A 21,006-nucleotide genomic window follows, 5' to 3' on the forward strand; every position below is an offset into this window, starting at 1 on the left:
CGACAGCGCTACCCACTGCGCCACCGCCACCCTATAATACTAACTAATTAATAACAAATCAGATAATATCATCAGTAACTCTATATATACACTAATGAGCCAAAACATTCTGACCACTTACAATTGGTGTGAATAATGTTGATTAAACAGTAACAACAATGCTTATCAAGGTCTGAGATATATTAGAGGTAAGAGGTAATACTCGATACGTTGGATGCAGGAAAAATGGGCAGACATGAAAACCAGAGCAACTTTGGCGAGGGTCAAATCCTTATGGCCAGATGACTGGGTTGGGGGGTGCTTCTGGTCCGCAGTTTTGAGTACTTACCGACAGTGGTCTGAAGAGAGACAAACCACGAACCAGTGAGAGGGTGCTGGATGCCCAAGGCTCATCGATGCATGAGGTCAACAAAGGATATTCCTTCTGATATGAACTGACAGAAGGGCTACCGTGGCACAAGGCACAAGTCACAGAAATTTTAGAGGATGGTTACAGGAGGAATGTGTCACAACACACAGTGCATCACACCCTGCTTCATATATGGCTGAATAGCTACAGACCGGTCCGAATGCCCATGCTAACACTTGTCCAATGTCAAAAGCACCCACATGCAAGCACTGGAACTGGACCTAGGAGGTATGGAAAAAGGTCACCTGGTCCAAAGAGTCCTGTTTTCTTTCATGTCACATGGACGGCCAGGTATGTGTGCACTGTTACCTGGGAAATTGATGGGAAGAAGACAAACTTGTGAATAGAGCTTGTTCTGCCCAGCCAAACCATCCAGGCAAACATTTGGACATCAATCTGATACATGCCACCTACCTGAACATTATTGCAGACCAGGTACACCCCTTCAATGCAGTGGTATTCCCAGATGGCAGTGGTCTTTTCAGCAGGATAATGCACCCTGCCACACCGCCTGGCCTCCAAATTCCCCAGATCTCAATCCGATCGAGCGTCTGTGGAACATCTTGCAACTTACAAGACTTTAAGCAGGGGTGTCCAATCTTATCTGCAAAGGGCAGCTGTGGTTACAAGTTTTCACACCAAATGAGCAGGAGCACACCTGATTCCACTTGTGTAATTAATTGCTCAGCCTACAAACAATTGATCATGTGCAGTCCTGCTTTGTTGGAATGAAAACCTGCAACCCTTTGCAGACCTAAAAGGAATGTCATGGTGCCAGATACCACAGGGCAACTGCGCAGGCACACAGAGGACAAACGCCATATTAAGAACATGTTCATAATGTTTTGGCTCATCTGTGCATAGATATAACCTCCTGATCTAACAATTGTCATGGAATTCCTGGTCTGCCTCTGCCCCTTCCAGTCTTCAACTCATCCTGTTTCCTCATCCTCCATCACCTATGTCTTGTCTATATCATTGATATGCTTGTCTTGTTATCATTTTCTACATTGTTACCTGCCTGTGTATATATAGTGCGTATCGTTGTTGTCGGAAGAAAACCTTGTATCTCCAAAATGACGACTTTACAGGAAAAGGAAAAAAACCTACTTTACTTTTAATGTAAGTCGATGGAACCAGACTGTTTTCCAAGTGATTTCGGGTCATTTCTGTTGGTCCATTCATCATGAAATTTACACACAATATATAGGACCACGGGTACCTTCAAATTATGTCAAAAACTGAAAAACATCAAAAATGGAGATATGAGGTTTTCTTCCCACAACAGCGTTATATTCCCTGCTGCATTAGCTGTTCCTAGTGCTTCTCCTGGACTTTCTTTTTCAGTGTGCCCTTTAACTCTTAAAGACTCTCACGTTTATTCTGTTAACCTGGACTTCAGCTCACACATGTGTCCAGCTTCCATGCCTGTATGTTGTTATGACAACACTTTGTGATCCATCTCAGAATCTGCAGACCTTCCAAGATGCGCATTCTTCAGACCTGCATCCTCCCAAGATGTTTTAATTGTATTTCAATTATATGCTTTTATTAGTCTTTGATGCAGCACTAAGAGCTCACTGAGAAGCATCAGCAATGGGATTGTGTGTAGTTCAGTAATAGAAACATGAAATAAAGCAGTAGCATTTTCAAAGAAGTGTGAGGGAGTGCACAGAGAGCTTATCATTAGCAACCGCTCTGCAGGCATCTCTCCTGACTTCCTCACTAGTGCAGAGGAGCGATGGCTTTTCAGAGCCCTGAATACTCCTGCTTTATCCTGCTGGACACCATTTCCACAGTGTGACTCTGGGACTGCAGTATGGAGAATTTCATGTAAAGAAATGAAAGCACTGCGCAAAGACATTTATAAAGTAAACCTGAAATATGAGATAGGATATAACCTCTTCATGGCCCACAGACTTTGCCTATTTCAGTACTATAATGGTGCTATAGGACGCTATACTGATAGCATGACACCTCCAACAGCAGCACAAAGCAAGCTAAGTATGCACTGAAACATGCTCTGGGTTTCTGTGACTAAATGTGTGTATAATTTCTAAATTAATGCAATATTATTTAAACACAATTGTTGCCAAAAATAAATAAACCGAAACACAAAATTGTGCTTGTCAGTTATCTAATATATTCAATTCATGCACATTTGGATGAAACAAATTCAATCCATCAGTGTAGGACTTTCTTGGTGAGTCTTCCACTAAATCACTTAAAAATGAAGTCTTCAGTTATTTGATGTACTATGAAACCTCAGTTTTTGTACCTAAGCCCTGCATAATGTAACAGCTGCCAAAGGACTCAGTGATCTACCACATGTTTAGTCACAGTGGAGCTATAAAGGGTCTAATCACCTCAAACCACCAAAGCATCTTCACTGGACCCCACAAAAGAATCGTGTCAGCTAGGAGATTCATATAGTAACAGATTCTGTGGGGTAGTTTGCTAATTGTCTCCTGTTTAGGGCTTTAAATAGATGCTGCTGCAGAGGCACAGTGTTTTTTTCCAGACTCTGCACCGGGAGATATTTTGGGACAATGATGAGATATTGATTGGTGCTGTGGTGGGAGCTGATTGGCTCACAGGCTTGACACTCATTGATCTATGGGTCTTGTTTGGGTGCTTGAGTTACGGCCTGGGTGGGTCCTGAGGCTCTGTGTTTTAAGAGCATTAGGGGGAATAACACACACGCAGGGCAAATAATAACACACACACACACAAACAAACACACACACACACACACACACACACACACACACACACACACACACACACACACACACACCCAGGGATTAATCCACATACAGCTGGAGTGAAAGACTGGACACCAGTGATTCACAGGCTTGTTAGTGGAGAAACTAAATTGACGTTGATAGTTTCCACAAGAAACAGCCTCTTATGTCTGCTTCAGCAATCTTTGACAGCATGAAAGTTTAATTAGCTTAGAAATGCAGCGGTGCAGTCTATTTAATATGTGTAGGTTATGCATATACCCACTTAGAAATGCACAGAGATATGTATTTGGTCATTACTGCACCTGTACACTGATCAGACATAACATTATGACCACCTCCTTGTTTCTACACTCATTGTCCATTTTATCAGCTCCACTTACTATATAGGTGCACTTTGTAGTTCTACAGTTACAGACTGTAGTCCATCTGTTTCTCTGCATACACACTAACACACCACCACCACATCAGTGTTACTGCAGTGCTGAGAATGATCCACCACCCAAATAGTACCTGCTCTGTGAGGGTCCATGGGGGTCCTGACCACTGAAGAACAGAGTGAAAGGGGGCTAACAAAGTATGCAGAGAAACAGATGGACTACAGTCTGTAATTGTAGAACTAGAGCTCCTTGTCAACTTTAAGGTGAAAATAAAACCATATGGTGTTCTATGAATGTAAGCCAAACACAGAGATTCCAATAAATTACAGCTGGAAACACCTTTGTTTTTAAAAAAAAAGTCACTGCCAGATTATTGGAGCGTCACAAAATGTCAAAAACAGTTCTGCAGAAAAATCTTTTAAGTCGAATTTAAATTCGTCTCATAATGGACAGTAATAGAAAATTAAGTAAACCTAACACTAAAGACATACTAATTTTTAACCATTTAATGTTCTGCTCAAACATTTGGTACAGCACTTTTTGAGTCACTATATATGCCACATATATAGTGCCATCTTGACCGTTTGGTAGACGTGAATATTTTAAAAATTGTGGGGTCAAAAAAACAAAACAAAACAAACACCAATTGTTTTTATTAGTGCCCTAAACAAATAAAAATACAAAAAATAAAATTCCATTGCTTTTTTCTTGGTAAGGACATTAAAGGGTTAAAAACATTCATGAATGTGACATTCATGACTAATTAATTGGTATTTATGTGGCTAGCTAAGCATTTTAGTTTCACTGATACATGTCATGTAGGCTAGGCCTGCTAACAGCTAGTCACAGGATACCCACTACTTCAGGCTAGACTGCACTGCTTCATAAATGTGTTATCAAAGATGGTGAATGAGGAATAAAAATCAAATCAATTTGGTCTTTTTTCAGCAAAAAGCAATCAGTGTAAAAAAAAGCAGGTTGAGCTGCTAAAAACAAATGCAGCCCATTTGAATGACAAATCACTTTGCTGACATTTTGAAATGAATCGCTGGTTGATGCGAGGACGGCCTGTCTACAGCGGTAGCAATTCTTAATGTCAAATCGACAGGATGATTCGGCGGGAAATGGCAGGAGGCATTAAGTGGCGGTCTATCAGCCCCAGCAGTGGAAGCTCATCAGTCCAGCTGCAAAGGTCAGCTCAGCCTTCCATTTGCGTCCAAGGCCGGCCCTGCGGTCTCCAATCAGAGCCTTGGCCTCCTCTTAACACGAGAGAGAATCGGAGGCGCTTGGTTCACAACAGAAGGGCTTCCCCATTACCTCTGAACATAATCTAATTCTGAACCTTCAGGGACTGTTTCGTGGTTTCTTAGACACTAAGTGATAATGTCAGTTGTGCTTTTTCACTAGAAAGCCTTGTTAGTCCAGTCTAGCCCCTGGAGATTTGGCTAGAACAGCCCTGTTCCAGCAGTAGTATCAGACAGGGAAGCATCAGAAAGGGTCAAAGTAACAGTTCATGCCTATGGCTATAGCAGGGGTCAACTCCTCTTCCGCACCTTATTGCTCTCTGGTGTCCTTTGTTTTATACAGGCAGACAAGCACTGGGCCAGTGACAAAGTAGTTTGCCTGCAAACCAAATTACATGAATATAATGAGCGGACGTGAAAGTCATCTCAGGGTGTTTTATGCATTGTGGTGCGGGCATGCATCTCCTCGCAGCAGCGCACTGAGAGTTATTCTCTATTCCGCTTCAGCTCATCTCTTAAATCTTGTTCGTATACGTGATGAGAAATACCAGGGTGACTCTAGCAAGTTTGAGGCCTGTGTCTGTGGCTGTGAGCCAAAGTTGTTTAACCACAGTTAGGAGGTGTTGTTGTGCACTACGTGACATGCTGCCATTTTCATAACCAGAAGAAAGACATTTCTTTATATTTGCTGACCAGTTTGATGAAGCAACAGAAAAACATAAAAGTTTTACTTTAACAACATGACATTTTAATTACTTCTGCATTTGGCAAGTAGTAGTATTATTAACTTTAACGTTTAAAGCCATAAAACTAGAACTGGAACCTTCGGAAATGTTGGGAGCATCCTGAAGATAAAAGCCTTTTACAAGGGCACAGTCGGAGAACCTCACCAGCTCAAATCTAGTCATGATTCCAGCCGGCTTGACTTCTGCAGGACTGGCTAAATCCAATATCATTTCACAGGGGAATTAAGCTGAGTGAATATGACTGATGGTGTTCATCGTGAACACAGGAAAAGAGGTATGACTTATATAAGTGAAACTCACCTTGTCATGCCTCTATGGTCATGGGATTTGCTCAAAGAAAATCACTGACCTGTATTTTAAACATGCCTGTCTTCCTTAAAAAGTGAAGATCTCAGTGTCCCCATATCTCAACCATATCACATAGAAATCTAGCCTAGCTGGAATCTCACTATACAAAACACTTTTGTGCTGGAAAATTAGTATTAGCTGGTGATTCTACTCCTAGTTATGCTACTCCTAGTTATGTTTATATTCATTGTGTGGTAACTATCTCATACCACTTAGTGCAATACCTGCTCTCGTGTACATACAACAAATCTGTCTTATATGCTATGTAAATATGCAATAGATATACTTTGTCCTATTGTCATAATTTACTTTAATTTGTCTATTTTTCCCATTTCTGCCTAATTTATGTCTGTTTTTATTCCTATTTTATTTCTGCCTAATTTATGTTAAGTTTATGTGCAATTATATATCTTGCTACTATAACACTGCAGTCTATCTATCCATCCATCCGTCCATCCATCCATCCATCCATCCATCCATCCATCCATCCATCTAAACAGCCATTAAGTGCAAGTTATTCATTTTTCAGCATCAGGAAAACAGCAGAAAACATATTTAACAGAAAATTACACAGAAGCCTCAACGACTGAACAAAATGCCATTTTTTCAGTATTCAGTGCGTCCATGATTTGCCTTTTTTCAGGAGACTTACTTTCAAGTAAAGGCAAATAAATCTTCCACTTTTCTGGAGGAGCTCAAGGCCTGCCCCCATCTGTTAAAAGGACGTTTGTTGCTGTTGTTGTTGTCAATGTTGTTGTTGTTTGTTAGTTTATGATGTGTTTTATTGTGTTCAGCTGTGGGGTACTTAGTGCGGGTTTAGTGTTTACCGTAAGTAGATGTTGTATAGCTAGAGGATCTATCTATCTATCTATCTATCTATCTATCTATGTGACATATTGTCACTGTCATAATAAAGCATCATATATCCAAAACAGGAATATATACTCTTGCTTCAGGTCTGAAAAAATGAGTGAGTTTACATGCACTCAATAATCCGATCATAAATGGATTATCCGATTATTCAAATGGGCATGTAAACACCATACTCCGATCTAGAAATCCGATTAAGAAATCCAATAAAGATAGCTGGATTTTAGCTCAGTAATCAGATTTCTCAGTGCATGTAAACTCTTACTCTGATTTCTTTCAGATTTCTCAGTCTGCACATGCGCGAGAACAGACGGAGCAAAACACATTTGGAGAGGCGCTGAAACCAAACACGAAATAAAGGATTTGAATATTCTTCATCTTCTAGATGATGTTTGTTCATGTTTTCAGGTAAAGTGGCGCAATGTTTAAAAAAAAGCTGCGGCATGAAGTTTGAGTTCTACGTTACGTTTACGTCACGTCTTCTGTGAGTTTATTGGCTGGTTGCAAAGCAGAAATCTGATTACTGTCTGACTCATGTAGACCTGGAGTTTCCCCATTATCTGATTACTCAAGTGCACGTAAATGTGTTGATCGGACTACTGACAAAATCTGATTTTCTGCAGTTATCAGATTATTAAGTGCATGTAAACACACTCAGTGTTTCTATCCATTGCTCCACTGTGAACTCAACACTATGAGTCTGAAAGGATGTGTAGCTGTCAAAAAGACATTAATGAGAAAAGAAAAAAATAATATTTACAAATCAAACAAAGTTTACAAGAGTGCAGACCTCAGACCACCACACCATAGAACGTGTTTGGGATCACTTGGATCAGGAAAATACATTGTGGCCTTGGTTCAGAGGAAGAACCAGGGAGTGCGATTCTTCTGCTCAAGGAAAATGCTCTTTAATGAACAAAGCAGAAAAGGCCTCTGAATAGCATTGAGAACAGCAGGAAGGTCACCTCTAGCTATACAACATCTACTTGCGGTAAACACTAAACCCGCACTAAGTACCCCACAGCAGAACACAATAAAACACATAAACTAACAAACAACAACAACATTGACAACAACAACAGCAACAAACGTCCTTTTAACAGATGGGGGCAGGCCTTGAGCTCCTCCAGAAAAGTGGAAGATTTATTTGCCTTTACTTGAAAGCAAGTCTCCTGAAAGAAGGCAAATCATGGACGCACTGAATACTGAAAAAATGGCATTTTGTTCAGTCGTTGAGACTTCTGTGTAATTTTCTGTTAAATGTGTTTTCTGCTTTTTTCCTGATGCTGAAAAATGAATAACTTGCACTTAATGGCTGTTTAGATAGATAGATAGATAGATAGATAGATAGATAGATAGATAGAGAGATGAAGTGCTATATATAACAGCTTGTTCTCAGGGCTTTTTTCACCACACGGAAGTGAACTGACTTTTAAAAATGCTCTAATGGATTTGGGAGAAGGCAGCGGATGTCTGTTTATTAATGGCATTTGCTCACAAGAAATTTCAGAAGGGAATGAATTGCCAGGTGCCACATCTCACTGCCACGCGCTCCTTTATTAGCACTATACTTTCCGTGGTGTCTGCAAATGTTCCTCTGAATGACCCACCGTCTATACATACCGCTGTACCTGCCGGTTGTCAGAACCATTTCCATTATAATCAGTTCATCAGCACATTCTGTGTGGGAGGCCTGCATCATAAAATGTTCTCCTCATTCAATTTCTGACGTGACCCTTAGAAAGCTTACAATAAGACTAGAGGAAGAGTTATTGAAACTACAGAGATTTTTTTCAAACAGTTTCATGAAGCAATAAAAAAAAAGTCTGAATCTGATCACACTCCCCGATCCAGTATCATTACCGCAACATTTCCCTTTTCTCAATTCTATTATTGCAAGGAAAATTAAAAAGCAAAGAAAGAAAAAGAAAGAAAGAAACAAAGAAAGAAGCGTCTTTTTCCTAGAAGTTTTGATTAAATTTACTTTATCTTGCCTGTTCTGTTATATTGCATAAGCTTTTCTGAAAGCCATAAAAAAAGAACTCTTTTCAGGGTTTTTCAGGGTCTTCTATTGATTATTTTGAGATTGCCTGTGTGGGCGTCCCTTTACTTCCACCCATTATTCTTTTCTCTAAGAGGCCAGCCACTTAAATACAGTAAGCTTTTTCAAAGCTCAAGGCTTAGATTTACTCTTCTTTCACCAGGTACTGAAATCAAAATACACCAAAAAGTCACATTACAATAAAGGACAGCAACATCAAAAGACGGCAAGTAGTCATTAGTTCACTGGTCAGGGTTTCTGACTTTTCAGACGTTTCGCTTCAATATTCACTCACATTAAAGTATCCAGTACTAAAAATCCCTACTTAAGTAAAAGTACTGCTACTGCAATGATAAACTACTTGAGTACAAGTAAACATACTAATAAAGCAAATTACTGGAAAACTACACTCTTAAAAAGGATGGTACTTCAATGGTTCTTTAGTAAACAAAAATGGTTCTATATAGAACCAAGAACCCTGTACATGATTAAAGTGTTCTTCAGATTGATTCAGAATGTGCTGTAGAAAGTTCTGTATAGAACATTTCTGAAAAGGGTTCTATACAGCACCAATGGTTCTGCTTATGTTTCAGTGTCAAGCCCTTTCTGGTGCTACATAGAACCCTTTTCAGAGTAAAACAGAACAGTCTATAGCAAAGTCTCCATCAATCTAAAGAACACTTTCACAATGCAAAAAACCCTTTAATCATGCAAAGGGTTCTTTGAGTGTTTATGGTTCTATACAGAACCATTTCTTTATTAAAGAAGACTTAAAGAACCATTACTTTTAAGTGGTACTTGATTAATCAACTTACTTTTTTGTATATCCGCAATCAAAACCTGTATATTGTCGCTCTCTAAAGAAAAACAAGTGTCTCCAAAATAGCAACTTTACAAGACAAAAACACTTTTAACTCTTAATGCACGTGAATGAAAAGAGATTTCAAGTGATTTTAGAGCAGTTCTCTTGATCCATTCATCACGAAATTTTCATACAATGTAAAGGACAGCTACTGTGTTGAAATGATGTAGAAAAATAAAAATCGACAAAAATGGAGTTACATGGTTTTCTTTGGGCATCGACAATATATTATCTGAGTGGGCTCGACTACATTATTGGAAATAATCTGTCCAGAAAAACTAAAGCCAAACATGATATTACATAAGAAAAAAAATACAGTAAATTCACCGTTTTTCTGCAATTACACTAAACAATGATCTGAATATTACAGTACAACACTTTTTAAACCCTGCTGGAGTGATGCTCTGATTTCTCTGATGGCTCTTGTTAATGTGAGGTGATCTCTGCTTTGTCCATGTCCAGCATACACACAACAAAAGAGCTTTATACTCCACCACCTGCAGTTTGTTCAGATTACTGTTGGGGCCATTAAATAAATAAAAAAACAACAGAAGGTGACAAACGAATCTGAGCACCATGGAATTACTGTCCAGATTTTATGGTGTATCTGTGTTAGAATAGATGTTTCATATCACTGCCTAATATGGCTGTTTACCTCAAAAACTGTGACAAAAAAACATATTTTATACGGGTAAACTGCACTATGGGTAACACTGATGTTATCTAAAGTAGCCAGTTAACACACATTTACTATAAAATACACAAAACAGATTTTAAGTTTAATTAATCGCCACCGTTTTATTGTAAAATACCAAAGTAAGAGAGAAAATAGTAAATACAGTACCTGTTTAGCTAGGATTAGCTAGCTAACCAGCTGCTCTCAGGCTGAAGTTGAGTTGTGAAAAGCAAAGATCTCAGATCTCAGCAGGTTTCGTGAAGCACGTTTAGCAGCTGATAATCATGATATTAATTTTTCATTTTAAAAAGAACAAAAATCACAATGTAATAAAGTAGTTCCTTGTGTGTGCTGGAACAGTTCTCATCGTTCTTTCTCTACTAAACTCTCTGAACTTGTCTGTAGTGTTTTTGCAGTTAGGAACTGCTCTGTTTTGTACGGAGCCCCGCTGGTGACATCCTGTATAAATAAAAATAATGTGTGGCCACGACTTAGTAAGGCGAGGGAACGAGATCCTAATGCGTGGCCATGACTTAGTCAGGCATGATCTCGTTCCCACACCTTACTAAGTCATGACCCTGACTTAATTATCTCATTCCTATGCCTTACTAAGTTGTGGCCATGTCTTAGGATTTCGTTCCCATGCGTTAATAAGGCCACGCATTTTTTTTTATTTATATGGGATGTCACCAGCAGGGCTCCATAGTTTTGTACAGGTAGAGGTAGATGTAATTTTCCTGGATTGTTATCGTGAGATAATGAGCTAGTTATCTTTTTATCTCAAGATAACAAAGTTAACTTGAAATAACAAGTTAGTTATCTTGTTATCTCGAGATAACAGAAGTTGTTATCTTAAGATAACGAGTTAGTTACCTTGTGACCTCAAGATAACAAAGTTGTTATCTTGAGATTACAAGATAATGAACTTGTGATCTCAAGATAACAATCCAGACAATTATAGCAACAGCTCATGGCCTCTCTGGACTTCTGTAGTTTTGCTATATTTTGATTGGATTCTTTTAAATTTAAATACAATTGTCTTATAACAGTCTTATAATTGCTTTCTACAAAGCCCCGATGATGACATCCTGTATAAATAAAAATAATGCGTGGCCACGCCTTATTAACGCATGGGAACGAGATCCTAATGCATAGGCATGACTTAGTAAGGTGTGGGAATGAGATGATTAAGTCCTGGCCAAGACTTAGTAAGGCGTGGGAACGAGATCACGGCTTACTAAGTCGTGGCCATGCATTAGGATCTTGCTCCCACGCTTTCCTAAGTCGTGGCCACGCATTATTTTTATTTATACAGGATGTCACCAGCGGGGCTCCGTAGCTTTATGAACAGAAACATTCATAATTTCTTTTTACTCTGTATCAGTATAAAAAAATTAAATAGCAAAGTGAAATTTTTCATAAATAATTTGCTCAAGTAAAAGTAAAAGTACTATGATTTAATTCTACTCCAAAATACTCATTACAAGAAAAAAAACTCAAGTAATGAAAGTAAATGTAATTCATTACTTTCCACCTCTGTCCAGAACTAATGAGTCTTCTTTTCACCCACACAAACTCCAGTCAACACAAAGACTCCAGCAGACACAACAAAGAAATAAGTGGACCAAATATTATTAAAAGAAGCTTGTGACACCAAGACTGACCTGAAAAATAAACGGCTGCCTGTAGCGTTGGCCCATTTGGAATAGCCTTCTGAAATAAGATTCCGAAGCTACTGTGAACGTAAGCCGAATACACGCAGCTGCGCAGTTGTCCAGTAATGAGATGGCCTAATGCTCGAGATGGAATTAAAGGGGAATTTGGAGCCAAAGAAAAAAGCCCAGACTGCTCTGATGATATTTATGTGGCATTCTTTATGTGTTCTCTTTCAGACATCAAAGTACAATTGGCATCCAAGGTCTATTCACTCCATCTTAGTCAAGAAAAGCATTGGAGGCTGCCATTCGACTGGCTGGAACACCGTACAGGCCCCTGGCCAGCAGCCCTAAAATAAATGGAGCTGTAAATCCAGAGAAGCAGGACGTCTCATAGGAGTAAGGTCGGGGGAGAAGAGTGTGGATCTGTCTGTGTGTGTTTCTGCATGGCACGTCCACCCGTTAGATAATTCCACATTTTAGGCCAAAATATATAGATTTTTTATTCACTTCCACTGACATCCATAAAGCAGTAGTCTGTAGTCTTTCGGTCTTTGCTGCTACCGTGGGAGGAAGCAATTAAGATCAATGCATAGTCAAGACTTAAATCATATAAAAATTAGCCACTGGGAATTTACTACTATTAGATCTACTATAAGATAAAAAAACTGCCTGAAACCAATTGAGAACTGAAAAACACTGAGCCCCATGGCAAACTGAACGATCCAAAAAGAATCCAATCCTATGGAGCCCCGTTGGTGACATTCTGTATAAATAAAAATAATGCGTGGCCACAACTTAGTAAAGTGTGGGAGCAAGATCCTAATGCGTGGGAACAAGATAATCAAGTTGTGGCCACGACTTAGTAAGGTATGTGAACAAGATAATTAAGTCATGGCCACAATTAGTAAGCCATGGGAACTGGATCCTAATGCATGGCCATGATTTAGTAAGGCAAGGGAACAAGATAATTAAGTCGTGGCCATGACTTAGTAAGGCAAGGGAACAAGATAATTAAGTTGTGGCCACAACTTAGTAAGGCATGTGAACAAGATAATTAAGTCATGGCCACAATTAGTAAGGCATGGGAACGGGATCCTAATGCTTGGCCATGACTTAGTAAGGCAAGGGAACAAGATAATTAAGTTGTGGCCACAACTTAGTAAAGCATGTGAACAAGATAATTAAGTCATGGCCACAATTAGTAAGGCATGGGAACGGGATCCTAATGCTTGGCCATGGCTTAGTAAGGCAAGGGAACAAGATAATTAAGTTGTGGCCATGATTTAGTAAGGCATGATATTGTTTCCCTGCCTTACTAAGTCATTCCCACGCCTTACTAAGCCACGCTTTAGGATCTCATTCCCACGCCTTACTAAGTCGTGGCCACACATTATTTTTATTTATATGGGATGTCACCAGCAGGGCTCTGCACAATCCTAAAAGGTCTTTAACCCCACCAACTCAACTGAAACTTAAAATGTAATACTAATTTCCTTGCATTCTGTCTGGGGAATCGGGAACCAAGAAGCAGATAAAATAATTAACACCACTAACAAAAAGGGTTGCTAGTTTATGATTTTGCATAGCTGGCAAATTTATTCAAATAGCAGCTGTTATATTCAAGCATTAGCATCTCACAGGAGTGCCTTCATCTCCCCAGGGCTGTACATTCCCTCAGCTCTTGCATCAAACTTCAATATGGTACGTTAAAGAAACCTATGAAAGAGTTTCTAAGGCCATAGTTAGAGTCCTGGAGTCACCAAAGGTCTTACAGCAGGCAATAAAGAGTGGAGTTTTCAATATAAATGCACTTGCACTCAGCTAGCCTTAATGAGCTAATTAGCTTGTTAAGCAAACTTTGTAATGCAAACTGTTTTTTTTTGGCCCTAAATGACCTGGAATAAAAGTTCAGGTGGCTGTGAAGATGTTGCTAGGAAGTTGCTATGGCGTATGAGTTGTTTCTTAAGTTCGTTCATAGGGAGTTGCTAAGTGGTAGCTATGTGGTGTTGAAAATGAATGGGAGACTATGAGAGGAAGGAGGGATGAAAAAACGACACACAGAGGAGTGCGGATCAGTGTGGTTGTGGATCAGAGCTTGAGGACCTGCCCTGAGTGAGGACATGTAGGTGGCTGTCAGGCAAAGTAGTAATAGAGTTTGGGTAGTGTCAAAAATGAATGGGAGTCTATGGAAGAAACAAAGGATGGAAAAAAAGGACAAACAGATGAGTGCGTGTCAGAACAACACTGAATTCATGCTTGTGGGCCTCTAGTGGGCATCCGAAGTGGTGTATTTCGGTCAAGCAGAAGTACGGTAGATTGTCATGCAATTTTTCACCCCATTTATTTTCTATGGGATCCAACCAAAAAGCCGTATACGGACAATCTTGAGTTGGAACAGTGTTGATAACTCAAAAACTGCAGGACAAGTTACGCAGCAAAAATTTTGCAGAAAAATAAGAATAACTAGAAAAGTGCATCTCCTGAAGGAAACGCGGAATGGTTGCACAGCGGGTACTATGGAAGTCCGCAGGAGGAATAAGGGATGAAAAAACTACACAAAGAGGAGTGTGGGTCAGTGAGTCGGTGGATTAGAACTTGAAGACCTGCCCTGAATGAGTACATGTACTTTGGTGGCTGTCGGGAAAAAGACAGATTAGGGCTTTTGTTGCGAAAAAAATGAATGTGACTCTATGGGTGGAACAAGGGATGAAAAAACGACATATAGAGGAGTGCGGGTCAGTGTGGCTGTGGATTAGAGCTTGGTGATCTGCCCTGAGTGAGTACATGCATTTTGTTGGCTGCTGGGCAAAGTAAATAATAGGGTTTGGGTGAGCGCGAAAATGAATGGGACTCTATGGGAGGAACGAGGGATGAAAAAACGACACGTAGAGGAGTGCAGGTCAGTATGGCTGTGGATGAGAGCTTGGGGATGTGCCCTGAGTGAGTACATGCATTTCGGTGGCTGTTGGGCAAAGAAGTAACAGGGTTTGAGTGGTGGCGAAAATGAATGGGACTCTATGGCAGGAACGAGCGATGGAAAAAAAACGACAAATGGATGAGTGCGGGTCCAAACAACAGTGAATTTGTGCTTGGAGGCCTGCCCTGAGCTAGTGTAATGGTGTCTTTTGGTCAAGTAGAAGCAAAGTAGATTGACATGCAATTTTTCACCCCATTCATTCCTATGGGAAAAAATTCTGCAAAATTCCATAGCTACACGGAATCCGTGCATCCGATCAAAAAGCTGTATACAAGCATGCATCACACAATCATACCGGACCATCTTGAATTGGAATGGTCTTGATATCTCGAAAACTGCGGGATGAGTTACGCAGCAAAGAAATGGCAGAAAAATAAGTATAAAATAGAAGAAACAATATATAAATAATCACATGATCAAATTATCAGTCTTTTGTATAGTCCATGTAAAAGTGTGCACAATTTCCAGTTTTAATTAATTAGTAAACAAGTAATGAAATCCATTCCTGCAACCGCTTTCTTATAAAGGCAGAGTGTTTTCTCTATAAAAAAGTCTAGCTTGAAGTGCCGGCCTTTCCATCAGTTTTGTCTGGTGCCTCTGCACACGCCCAGGACCAGAATCTTACATAACTTCTTGCATTCTGAACACGTGTGGTAGCAACTTAACTCGGAGGCAGCAGGGCATGTTCTGCACACATCAATTATACAGAAATCTCAGCCATGCTCAGCTGAACCTGCCACAGTTTGTCATGAGGAAGCCTTCATCCTAATCATGAACTGAATGAAATGAAGCACTCTGTTACACAGGTCAACAGCACTACTGTACTATGAGTAGTATGAGGTGGAATTAATAGTGTCCTGTGGTCAGGATAACAACATAGACCTATGGTTTTATTACATTTTTGAGAATGAGCTTTCCATAAAATATCCCACATCTGTGATCACCTGTAAAATCATGTTCTCATTATAACTAAAAACAGAGAGTGGCTGTGAGTTGTGCACACACTGAGTTACAGCAGAAAAGTCTCTAACTCACAATGCAGTATGCAGCAATGCTTAGCAAAGCAGCTAGACTAGCAACTAACTTTGCTAACTTTTATGCATATTAATTAATGCAGTCAAAGTTAACACGGTAATACTATTAACACAAATTACTGACATGTTTTTAACACATTTTCATGGCTAGTTTGACCCTCTGAATCATCTGCAATGTAAAGCTGGTTCCCAGCTGCTCGCGCTCACTGATGCTATGACTTTGTGTCTGCATCCCTCTTGTTCAAATACAGCTTTTAAATGGTTCCATTGATTGCTCTCTTGATAGAATCTCCAGCTACAGGAATTACCATTGACAAGCAAAACACACTGCTAATGCTGACAATCCCAGTGCTCATAAAAGAACTATGGAAAAATCAACAAGTAGCAAACTAACAAAAGCCACAGCAACACGGTAAGCTCCAGTTCCACTCAAGAGCCTCCAAGAATCCAAAAGAACAAGAATGAAAGGCTACCACTGCGGAGGAATTGAAACCATGAGTATGACATATATTTACTCAATGGTTAGAATACGCAGCCACTGTTGTTCTCACTGGAGATCAGACATGAAAATTGGAAACCGTGCTCACTAATGCATTGACACGATGAAAATAATGTTACCGAATTATTGAAAGTAATAAAAACATTGTAATGAAGTTTATTTCATCCACTTAAATAGCTATAATAAAATTTACTAATTTAATTTACTAAAAATCTTTTTTAGGGTCAAATTTCAGCAAATAAGACAATTGAAATACACAAAATAATGTGTTTAATCACAATTCATTTTTTTATTTCTTTGACAGTCCTGGTAGTTTTTTTTCCAGCTTATATGCAGTTAGAAAGACTGTGTTGTGAAATGGCTGTTAGATGTTTGGAAATAATGCTCTATATTTAATAACTATAATCATAGTAAAAATAAGTAGTGTTGTGTTTAGTGTATCATGTATTTACAATATAAGTGGACCACAAAGATAATCTGAGTGCTATGAACTCCAAGGGGCTTGTAGATTACAGTCTTTCAAGAACGGTCCGTAAATGGTTCTTGGCTTGGACACACAGTTCTAGGAAAAACCTTTAATAGAACCTTTACATTGCACAGAGGTTCTTCCAGCTTTTAAAAATAACTAAACTAGTTGCTACAGTTTCATGTGCATTCTTTCTTATGTATATTCTTTGAAAAACTATCAATTGAAAGTTCTTTAGGGAACCAAAACTGGTTCTTCTATGGCATCATTTTATTCAGTTCAATGAGGCAGGAAAAAACGTTCATATATTGGTCTGAATCCAAAACGTACTGATTTGCCAACCCAGCAAAATCTAAAAGATAATGGCACTGGCTTGTACTGTGGTGATGTACTCTCAGGCCTGACTGCTCTCTGGGTTGTTCAAACGGGGCTGGGAGAGGAGTGCCAGAGTTCCGGGTTCATTCCGTTCTGCTACTCAGTTCATTAAAGCCCTGACAACTTGGCACTTCCTCCTTTCCCATCAGGTACTAACGCAGCAAGCCAGACCTACGCTGAGCTCTACAAAACACAACACACGCATACGGTAAGCCTGCACATGCACACCCACACATAACCCTAGGAGGATGGTGCTCCAGCCATCTGTTTACACAGCTTTTTGTACAGCTAAACTGAGCTCTTTCGCACTCTCCTGAACTCTAAACTCTCCTCATGGGTTTTAGATGTATTGTGTTCATTTTGGCTGGTTGCTGTTAGTTGCCTTAGCAAAGCCCCTTGCCAGTTATTCACAGTAATACAAGATTTAAAGCACTTAGGACAGTCATAACCCACCAGGACTATCATATTTTCAGCAACTTAGTCATAACAGGCTGAAACAGCAATTTCAAGAAAACTAAATCAGGCACTGTTTTGTCACATCATCAGTCTCATGTGTGGGCATGGTTGTGATAAAATTTAGGACCACCTCAGAGTAACTCCAACAAGATAAAAGCAGGAAATATGGATGATCTTCAAACAACAAAGAGATCCTTAATACTTATTATCAACTGCATTTAAATCAGTTGAAAAAACATCAACTCGTAGAGGTCGTTGCTTAAATTTAGCCTACAATAGCACTAAATAGTGCTTGCTCAATAGTGCATTAAAAATCATGGGATGAGTATTTTTTCTGCTTTTTTTTTTGGAAATATATACCATTTTTTTTAAAGAGTACAGTTAACAAAGACATGGTTATTATTGTCATAATACAGTTTAAACAATAATGTAAAGAAAACTCATCCATCACACTTGTCTTATCACTGTGATTTAACTGCACTCTACAGACTTTCTAGCCAGTTTTTTACTTTAATTATGTGCTTTATATGCAGCAACATGAACAACTGGGCACATAAAACAGAAATGATGTCGTAAAATACTCATCACTTCTTGTCATTGTTTACACTATGACGAGGACAAAGACGAGCCACGTGGGCTTCCTCAGTCTCTCCCTATTGGCTCTGTGCATAACGAAACGCTGTTTGTCATCGGTAGACATCTGATGTGCTACCATCCCTTTTAGCCAAGGTTTAGCCAAGGGATTATGGCACAACAGCCTAAGGATGTCCTATCCTGCTTTTAAGATAGAAGCATGAGGAAGGCTGCTTGCCAGTTTAGGTCAAGAAGGTCATAAGGTCATTACAGTGGCTGTAGTAACCTCCATGAAGCTTTTCGAATCTGGCCCCAGGCTCTTATCTCTCGGAATGGAACTAAACCACATTAACATTTCAAAAACATATTTGAAATCAGAGGTATAATCTGACAAAATCGCGAAAGTAGTGTATAGTGTCTGGCTTAAATTATGCAAAAAAACCAAACCAAACCTTTTTTGAGTTGTTCTGACTACTGCACATGCAAATATCTCCAGAATGAGGGAGGGCTTTTCCTGCTTATGGCTTTGCCAGCAAGCCACTTGGCCCTTTTTATTGAAGAGTGAGACTTTCCTCGTAAACAGATGTTACAAGCTATCTCATTCATTTTTAAACCTCCTCCTCCTCCTTTATAATATCTCTGATCACAGTAGGGGGGTCCTTCTCAACCAGCCAATAAATAATCATCTGTTTTATTTTCTCGTCCCTCTACCCAGTGAAATCAATCACTGTAAAGTTTGTTATTTGAAGATTCTGTTCCTGGGCGTGTGATTATGTAATGCATTATTGCCATTATGATTGGCTGTTGAGGGGCAGTCGTGGGCTGGAGGTCAGGAAGGTCGCCGGTTCGACTCCCTGTGCTGACAGGACATGACTGAAGTGCCCTCGAGCAAGGCACCTAACCCCCAACTGCTCACCAGGCCCTGTGGATAGGGCTGCCCACTGCCCTGGGCAACTGTGCTCACTGCCCCCTGGTGTGTGTGCTTTCACTAGTGTGTATGTGGTGTTTCACTGCACAGATGGATTAAATGTGGAGGTGAATTTCCCCATTGTTGGATTAATAAAGGGTAACTTAACTTAATTAAACTTGTTTTCACAAAGATGCAACTTAAAAGCAGCAATTTAGTGCCTTTAGCAAATTACTTTCAACTTCAGTGGTATTAATAAAAGTTTCACAGTGTAAAGCAAACCTAATTCCCCCAATCGTTAAACCAAAATGCTAATGTGACTGGAAAAAAAAAATAATAATAATGGGAACTAGTCACTACAATTCCCTATCCCCAGTCACCTCTTGTTCATTATTAGCAGTGTTGGTATTGGGTTTTGGGTGAACTTCCCTCTCAGGAAAAGGAAATTAGGGCAGCATGGGTCTTTTCCACATCTAAAAGGAATTTAAAGGACATTTTGTCCATGCTGACACACAGCAGGCGAGATATTTGTCCACACAATTAAGCACTTTACATGTGCTCTGTCATCGTACCACTGTAAGCATATGTCTGTGGGCCAAGAAGGCTTGTGTACACACGACAGAGCACCATGGGAGCGAGCACTGAATTATTAACACAAACTGATAAAAATAGGTGTTCAAAATAGAAGCCATTAAGTATGCAAGAGAGCATCTTAAGTCACCCGTGCCGCAGCATGAAAGGGACTCAGAGCATGATTCACCGTTTTCTATTGCCCAATGAAACGCTCACAGGGGGCCCAGTACCCATGGCTGTACAATTCATTTAGCAGCATGCTTGCAGGGCTGGGCTGATGGGCTTGACAGTGCGACAGTTAAGAGAGAGACGGGGAATGCAGTGATTTCATCCAAGCGTTCTGGCAGATTCCAGCAAAAGCAACATTTACAAATGAATTCAGATTCCAGCCGAGGCCTGAGGTTGTTTTGCATGGTTTGAAGATCAAAATACTGTGTTAAATTGATTCACTAATATAAGACAGGTGGAAAAAATCAACCCACTCATAAATGAAAAGCTGGTTTTCAGGGCTGAAGAGAGAAATTACACTGCTTAATGCATTCAAAACATTAATTGCATTCGCAACACAATGTCTTAGCTGGTTTACCTCCATATTTCTTCACACTGCAGCAGAGCTTGATCACAGTGAGTAATTCTCTCAGGCATATGCAGGTTAGTAACAATATTTAAATGAATAAACAGTAGTGCAGATAAATGTGATAAAGCACAGTGAGACATCAGTCTAACGCTAAGTCCCAAACTACGTCCTGTTCCCTATGAGACCTCCCTATAGTGGTGTGTATATATATATATATATATATATATATATATATATATATATAGTTATCATCAAATACCAGGTTTATCTAATCAATACTTCACTGTGTCAATCAAGTATGCACATAATGGTGCTCCAGCCGTCTGTTTACACAGCTTTTTGTACAGCTAAACTGAGCTCTTTCGCACTCTCCTGAACTCTAAACTCTCCTCATGGGTTTTAGATGTATTGTGTTCATTTTGGCTGGTTGCTGTTAGTTGCCTTAGCAAAGCCCCTTGCCAGTTATTCACAGTAATACAAGATTTAAAGCACTCAGGACAGTCATAACCCACCAGGACTATCATATTTTCACCGCCTTAGTCATAACAGGCTGAAACAGCAATTTCAAGAAAACTAAATCAGGCACTGTTT

The sequence above is a fragment of the Colossoma macropomum genome, unplaced genomic scaffold, assembly GCF_904425465.1.
Source record: "Colossoma macropomum unplaced genomic scaffold, Colossoma_macropomum, whole genome shotgun sequence".
NCBI classification, from domain to species: Eukaryota; Metazoa; Chordata; class Actinopteri; order Characiformes; family Serrasalmidae; genus Colossoma; species Colossoma macropomum.